The 16,130-nt window shown below is 37.4% G+C and overlaps 1 protein-coding gene and 1 long non-coding RNA gene across 4 annotated transcripts in view; one reads left to right on the top strand and one right to left on the bottom strand.

Annotated features, from left to right (window-relative positions):
- LOC134751423 (uncharacterized) overlaps positions 1-5,271 on the bottom strand; it is a 292,528-nt gene extending 287,257 nt beyond the window's left edge. Inside the window, exon 1 of the long non-coding RNA XR_010128654.1 lies at positions 5,095-5,271. This is a non-coding gene — a long non-coding RNA (uncharacterized LOC134751423). The remainder of the gene's footprint in view (positions 1-5,094) is intronic.
- The window catches only part of LOC134750903 (autophagy-related protein 16-1), a 348,791-nt gene that overhangs the window by 171,161 nt on the left and 161,500 nt on the right, over positions 1-16,130 (top strand). The gene's annotated exons all lie outside the window — the stretch shown is intronic.

Here is a 16,130-nt window from a genome sequence, read left to right on the forward strand (position 1 = left end):
AAGGAACCCTTATGGTGCGACTCTGTCCGTCTGTCTGCCTGTCTGTCACATTGCTAAATATCTCGAAAACGATTTGAAATTTGGAATAGTTATGAACAGGGCTAACCTTAACACATTGGAAGTGTAATTTTTATATTTTATTTTTATTAATTATGAAAAATGCCCAATAATAAAGAGGGGGCAAAAAGTCAAAGTCTAGTTACTAGGTCGAGTGGGATATCATTTGAAAGAGCTCGAATGGAACATTACAAAACAATTTTTTATTTGTTTTTCATTACAGGAAAAATATAATCACACCTCTTAACTTAAAAACTTTGTTTTTAACTATCAAAAAACATTTTCTAATTTAATTTGCAATTTAAGCCCCTCTGCGGGTGTTTGTTATACTTGAAATGTCTATGAGATTACACTTAAAATACCTTTTTTCAAATAAAACAAAAAAAATTGAAATCAGTTCACATGATAAAGAATTAAGTATCCTTGAAAAACCAAAATACATACAGGTCGCGCAAATTAGTAAGCCAATTTGCCGATAGATGGCGCTGTACACAATTACGCTTAGTATACTTCTGGTCAAGTCTTTCGTGATTCTATTTACATGAGAAAATTGAAAGTTTGTACAGAACCCTCGGTGCGCGAGTTAAAAGAACTCGCACTTGACTGTTTTTTTTTATTTTGCAATGCTCAGTTCGTTTTCTGCTCACCTCGTTATTCCTTTTTTGCACGTACATTTGCAGAGTATGCAGTGCAATTTTATCGTGGAGCCACACTTTAGCAAGTCGCTTGCTAAAGTGTGGCTCCACGATAAATTTTATTATTTTCGTTCATAATAAGGCTTGTTGTCGAGCAGCTTCTACGAAAATTACAGACATTTAACGGCGATCGAATTGGATAATCACCGTGCCTGTAATGAGATGCCAATACATCCAGCAATTTCAGACTCAATGTTTTCATTTTTGTTTTTGATTGTCTACGCATTTTAATAGTAATGAATTACTTTGTGATTGAGGTAACTGTTCCAAATTACCATGGATTGAATGATTTATATTTCAATTTAGTGTCATCTTGAAAGTTTTGATGCTTATGTCTAGGTATTAAAATTACATGTGGCTGTTAAGGAGAGGTGTTACATTTTGGAGAGAGTATTTATTCTGAAAACCAACTCGCTACGCAGAATAATACGCTATCGGGTAATTCCACACCGGAGAGGGAAAAAAGTGTTTTTATGTTACAATTTTAAATGCCTATCTGTTTACGGTTTAAATGTTCTTTTGCAGAAGACGTTACCAATTCCAAGAGTATGAGCAAGGTTCTTCAAATAGCAGTTACAGATTTTTCACCACAACAGCTTCGTAGAGGCTCTCTTTATTCTTCAAAAACTGATGAGAAAGTTTCATTTTATCCACAAGGGTGGCAAAGTAATTTGGTGTGGCCTTCACCACTGGATGGCTTCGTCACTTTTTCTTTAATATATGACATCTATTACAGTTTTTAATTTGATGCGTATTTTGAGTTGTTTCCTCATGCTGTCTGGTAAAAATGGTAGACTTTGAAGTGATGATTTTGAATTATTATTATTTAATGACGTTTATTTGGATTTGATTTATAATAGACTTATATTGACCGGGATATGGACCGTGATTACCGTTTGTATTGTTTTCGAGCTCCCGATATTTCGACGCAGTTACATACATCTTGTTCACGGGTAACTGAAGATAGCAGGTGGGTGTCGAAGTTGTGTAGACCGCGCTCGGTCTACCCTCAACCTCATTCGTGCGCGTCGGTTGCGTTCGCTTTCAACGTTACCACCGGCCGCATTCACACTCGTTGGTCTGTTCGCGTTCACACTCGTTGGTCTGTTCAAGCACACAACACTCACAGTGTTACTACGCGTGTTTGATTCGGATATCACTGGTTTTTTACACAAACAAATCACAGGATTCCACACATTTGACACATTGTCTGAGCCCGAAAACAATATAAAAGGTAATCACCGTCCATATCCCGGTCAATATAAGTCTAGTGAAACTAACCGTGAATCATTCAAGACTGTTATTGCTTTATAATGGTTTACAGCCTTTGTACTGCCTATTTCTGTGCCATATTTGTGTTCTATGTCTTTGTACAATAAAGAGTTTATACATACATACATACATACAGTTAGAATTTTCCTCGCGTTGGTGTATTGAAAATTTTTGTGTTTCACTCGGTAGCAAAGCTTGTTTAACTCTCGTGCATTGAAGCCCTCCCACGCTCAAGATTCCACTTTTCAACAAATTACTTTTATTTCACAACTTGCCGTACTAAATGTAATGCCAGTTACCGTTGATTTACCCGATTAGGTTTTTCCAGGATTATTCTATTCAAATTTTTAAAGTATAATCATTTATTTAATTAATTTATATCTTAAGTAGGTACGTATAGTTCACGATTTTTACGATACGATTTTTGACATCTTCTTTTTTTTTTACTTATATTAGGTACTTAATATTTGTTAAATTACTGTAATGAAATAAAAAAATATTTATTCCAGAAATGATAAGAAATAAAGCCAAGTACAAGTAAGTAAAGTTGATCCGGTTTTTCGAATCCACCCTGTACGGACCAGATACAATGTATCTGATTGGAAACTAAAACAAAGATTACCTATACTTAGGTATATATTTTGTGTAAATAGCTTAGTTTATACGTGTACATGTGTCGCAGGGAAGGCATAGGTACGTCTGTCTATTGCGCTAACTTCTTGCCTGCGTTAGTGTTAGGCCCGCGGGTGCACTTTGCACCCCGATGCGCTCGCGCACCGCTCCAGGGTGGCGCGGAAGGCGCTCTCATTACCGACGCTGCAAACCCATATGTGCAACGCTGGGAGGCCCTACCTTCGCCATTAGCCCTGTAATCGCTCCGATATAAATCATGGTAATGGTACATTATTCTAGATACGTCGGCGAAACACCCGGGAAATGCGCTCGCGGTATCGATTACATACAACCACTGACGTAATTGCGCCACTCATTGATATTTCACGAAATGTAATTAGATTTTGTTCCACCTAAGAGCAGCACTAACATCTACATCTACTCTCTTTGTACAATTTCATTTATCATCGTATTAAGACAATGATGAGTTGCAGACAGTTAATGGACAGCATAACGCCAACTCGGACGCTTATGCATTTTACTCGAGCCCATTTTTGTCTTTTATTTGTTTACCTTCTGGCTATTAAAATACTTATAATTGCAGTGTTCTGCAATTACAAGCCGTTTACGTTTATTCCATTAATGTATCATGCTGTCTTCAATCACTTACTCTATGATTAGGCAGTATTATTACAAATCCTGGTTACTTACCTCGATGGCTACGGTGCACTTAGCCGTAAAAGGAAAACTTATTGCCATTGATATCGAATATGTTACTGTAAATCGAATTGTCGTGCGCGGTTTCATGAGATGGGTATCATTGAAAAATATGTGCCATTCCGTTAGTCGACGTTTGTAGAAATAATACAGTTGTATGTGGTTCAAGCGACGATAACCTATCACCCCACAGCTTCGGAACATTCGGTGCAGAGCGACGTGGCAAGCATTATCGTGTCTAATCAGGTTCGCACGCGGAGCGGTGGCTAAATCATCCGATTATTGATTTCCGATGTCGCGGTCGTGATCGGGCGCTGGGATTCAACGTTTAGCGTGACAGCACCGCCATTGTCGGCCTCGACTACGGCGCGCGCTCGCCGATACTAACTCGCGCACATTCTCTTGTAATTCCACGAGTGTCATCACAACTGTCAGATTCAATCTGCACTCCGCAAGTCTGCTCTCGGACTGATCAGCGCGACGCACGGACTGCTGACGTTCAGGTCAATTAACCTGCAGACCTCGTGTCCAATTATGTTGTACGCCGCCTTTTAACAGTTGAAATGACTTGTAAATGTCGACACAGAAATTTCACGTATTTTTTTTTCAGTAAGCGGCTGATTAATCAACTCATTTAGCTAAAAAATAATACTATTCGCTATTTAAGACTATGTGTGTATGTAATATACGCTGTATGGTATGTACGTAGAAGAAGAAACACGATAAACACAATTACAGAATTAAGTACTTAATACATAATTTTTAAGAAAAAAAAACCGACTTCAATGGGGGATGCCGCTGAAAGTTCACTTATTGTTGATGGTGCACTCTTAGATTCCAGATAAAGAAATGAAAAAGACAGCATCTTTTGCCTAATTATGTAGAAAAGGAGGTAAAACCACCCACTTTTCTAGTAGCATTTCGTTTTTATAAGGGTCGCAGTTCTAACCTAACCTAACCTACTTTTCTGATAGCATTTCGTTTCTGTAAGGGTCACAGCTCTAACCTAACCTAACCTACTTTTCTGATAGCAGTTCTGTTCTGTGAGAATCGCAGTTCAAAACCCACCCACCCACCTAACCCACTTTTCTAGTAGCATTTCCGGGTCCGGGTCTGGGTCCGGATCCGAGTCCGGGTCCGTGTCCAAGTTTGAGTCAGAGTTCGGTCCGGGTCCGGGTCCAAGTTGGGGTCCATGTCCAGACCCGGGTCCGGGTCCGAGTCCGGGTCCAAGTTTGGGTCTATAAGGAAGAGAACAAATCGCCAAACATGACACATGTCATTGAAGAGTTCCATTCTGATTATCATCAGCAGTTCCACTTCATCAAATGTCACTTTTTTAAATGTAAATGCTGGATTTGTTGTTGAAAATACAAAAATCACTATATGTATGCCTTTCACATTTGAGGAGTTCCCTCGGTTCCTCGTGGGTCTCATCATCAGAACTCGAGCTTGACAAAAATGTCTTAAAAACTTAAGTTGCTTAACAAACATAAAGAAGAGGACAAATCGCCAAACGTAAACTATCACCATTAAAGAGTTCCATTCTGATCATCATCAGCAGTTCCACTTCATTAAATGTCACTTTTTAAAATGGAAATGCTGGATTTGTTGATAAAAATACAAAAATCAGTATATGTATGCCTTTTACATTTGAGAAGTTCCCTCGATTCCTCATGGATCCCATCATCAGAACTCGAGCTTGACAAAAATGTTTCTTGAAAACCTAACTTGCTTAACAAACATAACGAAGAGGACAAATTGCCAAACGTGAACTATGCGTCATTGAAGAGTTCCGTTCTGATCATCATCAGCAGTTCCACTTCATCAAATGTCACTTTTTTAAATGTAAGTGCTTGATTCATTGATGAAAATACTAAAATCACTATATGTGTGCCTTTAACATTTGAGGAATTCCCTCGATTCCTCATGGATCCCATCATCAGAACTGCTTTTTGACAAAAACGGGACCAATCTGTATGTATATACTTACAATAAAAAAAATAATTTTCAAAATCGGTCCAGAAATGACGGAGTTATGTAACGAACATATAAAAAAAAAAAAAAAAAAAAAAAAAAAAAAAAAAAAAAAAAAAAAAAAAAAAAGTATTAAGTCAGCTTAGTCTACATACTAAACATTAAGTTTGTAAATTGATGATAATTTTGGTCGAATAAAAACGTTAATCAAAAGCCTTATCAGGCCATTATTTTTAAGCTTCAAAACAAATACCACCCAATTATTTATAAAGCTGCAAAAAATTCAACCTCACGTAATTACATGACATAATTATCATAGCGAAGTAAAGTTGAAATCTTGAAGTCGGTGGCGTGCGAAAGGTGCCAAATTCCATATAATCCCGCTCGCGAGAAGGAGACCAGACTGCGGACTTCACTAGGGTCAAAAGTTAGAAACCTCTGATGATGTAAGGTATCTCTTCCAGTGAACTTTTGAGTTGAAAAAACAATAGATTATGATAACAAAATTTTTTTTTTTTTTACAAAATTAAAAGTTAGAAAATACACATTCTTACAATTATATAGTAAAATAACGGATAGATACATACATAAACTAAACATAAATAAAATTTTACAAATACACAAATAACAGTATAATAAATAGATACGAATTTGAACTAGAAAACAGAAATCCAATAGATAATAAAGAAATAATACCTAGAGAAATCTTTTTCACGTCATCTATTCGGACAAGGGCTTTGTCATCCCTGCTAGGAGGGATCATGGTGGCACTTTTCTGTTCTAGGACATTTTGTCATTATAAAATATTAAACCAATGAAATATGAAAATAATACGTAGAATAGAATAGAATAGAATAGAATGGAATTTTATTGGTATTAATCGTACAAAATCGATTATAATTTCTTTAGGATCAAATACGTGAATACTTTTTAGATTAAAATAATATTTTGAAACATGATAATGTCCTCATAGGTGATGTGAAAAGCAGTACATGCCACATGGTAGCAAAATTATTTCCACCTTGAGCGTTAACATTTGAATCCCTCACTACGCTCGTAATTCTATTTTAGAATCTCGCTACGTCCGAGATTCTATTATAGAATCCTTCGCTTCGTTCAGGATTCAATGCACGCCCATTTTGCTGCCTTGTGACACAATCTACACACACAGATCCACACAATCTACACACACAGAGACACAGTGTCCACATTTTTTTAATCTTCTCCTGAAGTGATGCTTGCAGATTATATAGGTTATGACCGAGAGGCCTATTCAGATAGTAATTTTTTGTTGTCAATTTGTAATGGATAGATTTGTCGGCTGTCAAAAGTGACATTTCTGCATGAAGAATGATGTCCGATCATATCCATTTGGGACAAAATGTACAAATGAATAACAAGAAATTACCTACTATTTGAATATACCTGCGTGTAAATATAATTTTGCTGCTCTCTGAGGTTTTTATTCTACGGATCCAGTCAATTAAGCAGGTTTATTAATTTTCACCACACCAGCCGGTAAAAGCTCTCTCGATTGTTCAAAAACTGATGATAAAGTTGCATTTTATCCACGCGTGTGGCAAAGTAATAAAATGCAAATGTTAAGTTGTTTCCTTATGTTGGCTGGTAGAATTGACTTTTAACTGATATTTTGAAGGATAAATCTGGTTTTGAAAATCTCACTGAATTTTTGAAGGCCATGGAAAAAGGGTTTCAGATGGACGCCATTTACACTGATTATTCTAAGGCATTCGATAAAATTTCTCATACTAACCTTATTGCCAAGTTGAAGACTTACGGAATCCATGGCGATTTATTAAGATGGCTAACATCTTACCTTCTAGATCGTTCCCAGGCTGTATCTGTCAAAGGATATACCTCCTCTTTTGTTCCTATTTTGTCTGGTGTCCTGCAGGGGTCCCATTTGGGCCCTTTGCTGTTTAACATGTCTATTAATGATGTAGTTAAATGCTTCCACTATTCCAAAATTTTACTTTTTGCCGACGATACGTTTTTTTTTTACTTTGGTTAAATCTATTGAAGATTGCATACTTTTACAGGCTGACTTAAAAAGGTTAGATCTTTACTGTGTCAAAAACTGTCTTGACCTCAATATCGAGAAGTGTTGCTCTATTTCATTCTCTCGCAAGCGTAACCCAATTCTTTTTGATTACCAGATCAAGAACAAACAACTGAATAGGGTTACCGAAGTGAGAGATCTTGGTGTTTACATAGACAGCGAAATCATATTGACAAAATTACGTCAAATGTTAGGTTTTATTTTCCGCCAAAGCAAAAATTTTTGTGATCCCCGAACCATTATTTTATTTGCTTTTGTCAGATCGCATTTAGAATTCGCATCGGTCATTTGGAGTCCTCAATATTCGGTGCATATTAATGCCATCGATAAAATCCAAAATAATTGTATTAAAATGTATGAAATATAGGTTTAAATTGTGTGATGGTGATAACATGGTAAGTCTCCAGCTGCACAGGGAGCAAAAAGATCAAATTTTTCTGTTTAAATCAACATCAAACTGAGTGCATTGATACCATATTCACCCATATCTGAGATGACATGAGCGAAAATCGATTTCCAGAAGACTTTTCGAAGAAAGGCCAATTTAATCTCTAGGCCTCTCGGGAAGCAAAGAGGTAATTTTTGTCAAAACAAAACACTTCACCTCAATCTTAAAGTTCGGATCCGTTAATGACTGGAGTCTTAACGTTACTGTTGCTTTTGACCTCACAACCCTCGGATCATCTCCTAATCCTGAAATTGTAGGGTTGGCAGATGTTTTCTGCAATCCCAACCCTTGAACTGTGGCCTCTGTTACAAAAGAGGCCTGTGAACACTGATCCAACAAAGCTCTGAATGGCCGATACTGACCTGTTTTGGACTCAACATTCACGATTGCCGTGGGTAACAAAACTCGGGTTTGTACCTGACCTTTCGCAAAACAAGTCACTACCGGTGTGGTATCATCTGAAGCCTGACTGGAGCCTCCAACTGAGGGTCCGTCAGTTGCCCTACTAACTGATTGATCTGAACTACCTAAATTACCCGTTGGAACACCCTTTGGATGAAGTAATGAATGGTGCTTTTTCTGACATACTCTGCAACTGGTGGCTTTTTGGCAAAATCTAACACCGTGATTGCTACCTAAGCAGTTATAACAAATTCTATTATTGGTTACGAACTCGTGCCTCTTTTCATAATCCTGGTTAGCAAATTTCTTACAAAAGCATAATTTATGCTCCTCGCCACAAAATTCACAATTTATTTTTACCATGGTTGTCGCATGCAACACCTTTGTGTGACCTTTATTACTGGGAGCCTTTGAACTGACTGGTGTTGCCTTGTATACATTTTTCGGTTCAATGAATTCCAAAGCGCGATATCTATTGGTTAAAAACGTTTAAAGAATTTTATAATATATTTTTTTTCGGCAACGCATCCGACGACACATTAGTTGCAACATTCAGCTCCCACTGCTTTCTGGATTCGGCATCCAATTTAAGTGAAAGTAAATGAATCACAATAAGGTCCCAAGACGAAACATCTATACCTAAATTTTGTAATGCATTTAAACAATCGGAAGAAGTATCCATCAACTCTTTTAAGCAACCTGCCGACTCAGTAGTAATATTCCGTTGACTAAGCAGACGTTTCAAAATGCAATTCGAAATATATTTTTTGTTGCTATAGCGTTCTTCCAATTGTTTCCAACATTGAGCGTAATTTGCGTCCGACACGGGTGTGTGCCGAATCAATTGCTCAGCTTCCCCGGCCAAATAACCCTTAAGATATTGCAGCTTTTGTACATTATCTAACTCTGTGCTATTGTGTATCATTGACACAAACAAATCCCGAAAAGTGGGCCACTCTGTATACTTCCCTGAAAATGTGGGAATGCTAATCTTAGGCAATTTGACCAAAGAAGACCTTTTATTTACATTTTCATTTGCACTCGTATTTATCTTACTTACATTAGACTTGAACTCAGTTAAAATGCGTTTCAAATCGCACTTGTATGTCATATAATGCTCTTCTGTTAATTCATACACATCATCGGTCGTATACTTCAAAGACTTTAGTAACGTAGCATCAGCTGTTTGCAGTAGCTCTTTATGACCCTGCCTAAAATCATTCCACAGCTGTTCCAAGCTTCGTTATTATTATACCCTATTGTTGTGAACTAGTGATGAGCCATAAAAAGCTATAGGTACCTTACTAGGTCTAGTGCCTTTCTAATGTGGTCAATAAAGCACTAAAAGTGCACTTAGTTATGGCTAGGGTGCGACACTGCGAGCGGCGTGTGGACGCATTGGCGGCGGCACGGCGCGCGGCGAGGAGCTGGCTGATGCGCCGCGCGCACATTTGCATAAGGAATTGGGCGCGCACGCTGCACACCGACTCGCGGCGCACTTCTCACGCTACCCGCGGTCGCCGCACGCTCTCGCCGCCTCTTCTCGTCTAAATGGCTCTGTCAGCACGCTGCAGCTGTTCACAGCCCTTCTTGTTGCCCATTTTTCTGTTACCTTAATGGGCGTGTGTGTCTTTTACTAAAGTATTCTTTTACGCGGTGAATCGGGCTCGTTTTGTAAAGTAATTAAGTCATTGTCTTTTTACGGACGCGGGTCACTTACGTTGCCGTCATGTCGATGTTTTATTAGCGCTGGCGGTTTATCTTAAACGAGGACAAGAGTGTTTAAATGCTTTCTGAACACAGTTTTGTAACGTAAAATACGCTATAAATCTAAAAGTTGTACCAGTAATAATAGGTACCGAATTAAACAAGTGATGCGCGTTTATAATTATACAAATTGGGATCTTAAGATAATAACAAAAGATAATAAGTAATAATTTTTCACTGTTAAAATACACGTTCGGTTGGTTTCTGTCGGTAGATGCGTACTTATAATTATATAATTACTGCGTGATACATTGATAACGGGATAGTTATTTGGTACAATAACACAGCGCTTAGTGTCGGTTCCGAAGCAGGTGTCGCAATACAGTGAAAAATGTTGGCTATGCCTCACACAGATCACAAACAGATAAACACTATAACAAAAACAACAAATTAGGTATTTCATGCTCTTTCCTTTAGTTATAAATTGTAATCGTATGCCAAGTTCTGTGACAACAATTTGCTTAGGATTTTTTTAAATTAATATATAACAGATACCTTCAATAATTTACTATGCATTTTAGTAGACAACTATGCTTTGAACCATTTTAAACAGGTTTTCCTGCGGTCGTAATATTAAAATTTATGAAATGGTAATACCAATTCATCGTGGAATTTATATAAAGTGTATACAATTATGTAATCAATAATATAACAGAGGCATTTAAAAATATAAATCTAATATATAACAGACGACTCACGTTTATCCATCGCCTCACAGAACTTCATACACTCAATACAGACAATAGACCAATCACTTGCAACGACATCACATTCCGGTGCTGATGCGAGGAGCGCGTTAAGCATTTTCGCTCTATATTACAGTGACGGTTCTTTGAAGATATTTTTACTAGTACCTAATGAAGTAACAGTATACAATGCGGCTGTTAGTTTTACTTAACCTGATTTTGATAACTCATCAAAGTAGCTATTTTGGCCTGCAATGGTTTCTGAAATCAGATTAAATTTTCTATTATATTTGTGCTTAGTCCGAGGTAGTTATTATATGTAGTATCCTTATTTCAGATTTCAGAGCCTAAAAAAAATAACCCTACCTGGCAACACTATGGTCACCACACTTCATTCCTGGTTTATCGCGAAAAACTAACGGTTCGCGTCCCGTGAAAATAAACTGATGCATTGTTTTATGTACCTATACATACTTTAATTGTAAAATGACCTCTCGAAATAAAATGGAATTAAAGAATCGTATGTATTTTATTTCCTATATTGTTTTAAATTTGAATGACATTATCGGCCTTTTATCTACCTAGCAGTCTAAATTGACATGTAGTTCATTTTGTGCAGCATCTCTAGCGTCACTACTCTTTTAGTTTCTGGCAGAATACCAGCGCTGCGGGTCCTCGCAGCTTTATGTTGAGCTAGCGCCTATTCTTCACACCATCACATGGCTCGACTCATTTCTATACTTTGTTATTTTTGTACTCGTTAGGAATTTAAGTCAATGCATGTTTGTTCCATTTATTTCTGCATATTTGTAATTTCTTTTAAATTTAAAATTATGTTTTATACTAGTAATGTCGGCCATTAGAGCCATGTAATAATGAGAAGAATAAAGTTTTCTATCTATCTATCTAAAAAGATGTACTAACATGTAATTTAGTTATTTATAAATAGTTGTTAAGTTATTTAGTTATTTATAATTATGTTGTGATTATGTGGCGCTATACGTAACATACGAGCACAAATGTCGTATCTCACTGAATTAATTTACTTTATATATATTAATACAGCCCGGCAGCTTGAACATGTCATGCTCGCTTAAAAGTCTTTGCTTACGGTGGCGTCGTTGATCGGGTCGCCACTTTCCCGAATGAAGATTGAGAGAGACGATGGCTGAGATACGCGTCATACTCGTGAACGGGTGCTGTTTGTGGAGACTGGTCTGTTTATGTTTACACGGGCTTCATTTTACCTACATATGTAACTTTACTTTTGAGTGGAATTAACGTGAGGCACTTCATTCGGTTCTTGTCTGTTTGTGTGATTTAATATCTTGTCTTTTTATTAATTATATAACAATTCAAGTCTTGGAGACCCTTTACATCTCTGGATAATTTGATGATCTTTTTTATTATTATATACATTTTATCTCTGACACCTAGAGACTTTTACATCTAAACAATTTTAGTACTTCTGTTGTTTGTATATTTTTTATTAGCTTTTTTTGTGTAATTTGACATTTATATTTATGTAATTGTTTTTTTTTTGTAATTTTGCGTTAATTTTATTGTTTGTAAAAATTGACATGTAAAAGTGCCCCTGTGGCCTATTTGCTGAATAAATGTTTGATGTTTGAATAACTACCTCGGACTAAGCACTGCATATAATCAGGATAGAACTTCAGGTAAGTTCGTTTAATCCTGTAATTGTATAGCGGTAATATGTTAATCGGATATTACTACTATTAAATAATTAAAAAATTAAGCACGTATTTGCAAATTGCACGAATTAAATAAAGAGCGCTTAAAGCGCTACTTGACATATTTAAGTTGCCTTGTGGAAACTAGGTAAATAGAAAGCTTAGTTGTTCACGCAAGGACGATACTCCCAGCGTACACCTGCAAGGGTTAAAGTCGTGAGTTAATTTTATCAGCTTCACGATAATGTTTGACCCAGTCGAACGTAAGTACTTTCTTTTGTGAGGCAAATGCCATTTTATTATCCCGGTCGTACGGTGAAAATAAGTCCATGAACAGATGAACACATGGATGCTTTGGTTCGACATCTCCGTTATGCCCATCTCAATAAAAGTTTTTTTAAATCAAGTTAGTTCTAATAACCGCTTAAGTTTTTTTTTTATCGCATATACTTATATGTGTTTATACTTTCAAATTCACCTTTATTACTGCTGAGTGAAATTAATTTATTAAACTAGCTATTTCCCGTGCTGAAGAATTAAATTACAACTTTACAACGCACACGAGCATGTGCATATGCCGCCAGCTAGACCTTTACTATTGCCGAGATTTAGGTATGAGTTCCAAGTAAAGAGTTTTAGCGGCATGTTACCTCCTTCCAGGTGGATATGTGGGAGCAATTGTATGTTTTTTTGCTTTGTTATTTTTTGTTATAATTCTTGTTATTTTGGGCTCTGGGTTATTATTTTTTGCAGCTTTTATGTTGAGAAATTTAGTTAGTTTGGTTTTATAAACTGTAATAGATGTCATATATTAAAGAAAAAGTGACGAAGCCCTCCAGTGGTGAAGGCCGGATTCGGACCGGCGTTTTTAGCTATCGCAGCTTACGCCATGAACCCCTATTAAGCTACCTCGCCACGGCGGTACCCGTCCGAATTTCTCGACTATATGCCATCTTATTAAGACCTAGGCGGCTTTGTCTTTGACCAACTCTAAGGGCAAGCAGTGCGCGCTTGCTTGCTTGCTTGATACTTTTTTTTGAGGAAAAAAGCAGGTGGAGGTCGATGTAATATGGTCTTCCTAAGGGTAGCGTACTGGCACCAGCACTTTTCAATGTCTATACGAACGACCAACCGATCATAGATAACCTACGACATTTCCTTTTTGCCGATGACCTTGCACTCACATCGCAAGAAAAATCCTTTGAGGCAATAGAGAACCGCCTAGCGGAGGGGTTGGCCAGCTTGTCACTGTACTATAAAGAAAATCAGCTTAAACCGAACCCATCTAAAACACAGGTTTGTGCCTTCCACCTAAGAAACAGCCAGGCCTCCAGACAGCTTCACATCGTTTGGGAAGGCAGCCGGCTGGAACACACTGCCGCCCCTAAATACTTAGGGGTGACGCTGGACCGTTCACTGACCTACAAAACTCACTGCCTCAACACCAAGCAGAAAGTGGCCGCGAGGAACAACATCTTGCGACGCATCACCGGGACCACGTGGGGGGCAACCCCACATACCCTACGCACAACGGCTCTCGCACTCAGCTTCTCTGCTGCGGAATATGCATGCCCAGTTTAGATGAATTCTACACATGCTGCCCAGGTTGACATAGCTCTCCAACCGACTGAGTGGAATTGCATCGCCGGTCATACGCAGAGACGTTGCCGTGTCTGTGGAGCGAGATAAACAATTACGCGACCCGCGTCACCCACTGCACGACCACAAACCAGTTGCTGCAAGGCTTAAGTCCCGGAAGAGTTTCGTTACAAATTCAGCCCTACACCACCAAACTCCCCAAGAGGCTCGCCTCAAATCATGGAACTTGCAACTCAGCGAGACATCATTGCGAATACCAGCTGCGGAACACCTGCCTTCAGGGGGAAAGGAAAAGTGGGCAGTATGGAAAGCCCTAAACAGACTTAGGACGGGAGTTGGTCGATCAAAAGATAATCTCCTGAGATGGGGAATTGGGCGACAAGGTGATACCCAAACAACAATACACATGAGACAACTCATGCTCAACGATGTGCACTGAGGAAGATCTCCTGAGGGCCACACCCCGAGGGTTAGAAGTGGCAAAACATTGGCAGACAAAAATTTAGGTTTAAAAAGTTTGATCCCTTTACACGAACAAGAAGAAGACAGCCTATTTTCTCCGAAACTACTGGACCAATTAAGTTGAAATTTGGTAAACATATGTAAGGTTATGACCCAAAGACGGACATATAACGTAAACAAATTAATTTTATACATAGGGGCCACTTGTAAACTACTAAAATAAAATGACTAAATGAGCAAATAAAAAAAAAATAGTTTTTCAAACTATATCGTGTTACATATCAAATGAAAGAGCTCATTGTGAGGATCTCACACATATTTTTTAGATAATTTTAGGATAAACAGCTAAGAAGTTATTCAAGAAAATAGGCAAAAATGACCATTCCCCCCTTTATATCCGAAACTACTGGGTCTAAAATTTTGAAAAAAATACACTAAATAGATCTTTACCTATAGATTACAGGAAAACCTATTAGAAATGTGCAGTCAAGCGTGAGTCGGACTTAATTACTTAGTTTTTGATCCGACCCCTGCGGGTTTTTTAAGGACATTTCACTCACGTTTCACATAAAAAAATACATTGTTTAAATTGTGTAATGTACGGAAGTTTTGCCAGTCAACTTACGTGATTAGTTGCTAATCATTTACCACTAGGTATACGTATACTGTAAATATTCGTTATAATATTTCTTGTTTTTCACATTATTTTTACAAGCTTTTATTAGTTGTCTGTTAAAAGAAAAATACAGTCAGCGATAATATCTTCTGTCAAAAATGTTTTTTTTATTATTATCAAAAACAAATTAATTTAATAATTTTAATATAATGTAAGTAGAAATACATATAAAACTTAAAAAACTAAAACTAAAAATAAATAAAACTAATCTTAAAATAAATACCTAAAAACTAATCCCCTGCGGTACGTAAGTTGCATTTATTTTAATATTGGCTCTTGCCTGAAATGGCATGACGTTGCCTTTAAGAAAAAAAAGTTGACGGGAAATAGTTAGCAACATTCAAGTACCTATATTCAAAGAAAAATTTTGTTGTGCGTTTTGGCGATTAATAAAACATTTAAAATGTAAAAGTACAATTTAAAACGTATAAAGTACCGACACGATCAGAACAGCCTCTTGCAATGCACTCATGATGACGACTGAAAAGCATATAAACTCGAAATACGATTCTCGCATTTAAGTTTTGTTTACACGGAGACATCCAATCATCAAAGGCGAGGAGATTATCGCCCCTACTTGTACGATATCGTACGTATAGTTTACATGATGCCATATTTTGTCTCGTGCTACGATAATCGCATGGTCGAGGCGAGAAATTCGCACCATGTAAATGGGCCTTAAGGGTCGTAATAGATGATTTTACTTTATGCTCTAAAACATAATAAGCAACTGTATGTCGTCTACGCACGACTTAAAGTCGAACTTTACGAGCATGAGAAGTGAAAATATTATTTTGAGTGCGGGACCCGAACGAAACGTCGTAGAAACCATTGTCACAGACGTCACATGTTGTCAAATAATTACCTAATCCAACCGTTATTTTGTGTTGCTCAATGTTAAGGTTAGAATCATAACCAATATTAAATTCCGCGCGACGAACGAAGTCGCGGGCAACAGCTTTATAAATAAATTCCCGAAAACGGGTCAA

Source organism: Cydia strobilella, chromosome 2, assembly GCF_947568885.1.
Source record: "Cydia strobilella chromosome 2, ilCydStro3.1, whole genome shotgun sequence".
Taxonomy (NCBI): domain Eukaryota; kingdom Metazoa; phylum Arthropoda; class Insecta; order Lepidoptera; family Tortricidae; genus Cydia; species Cydia strobilella.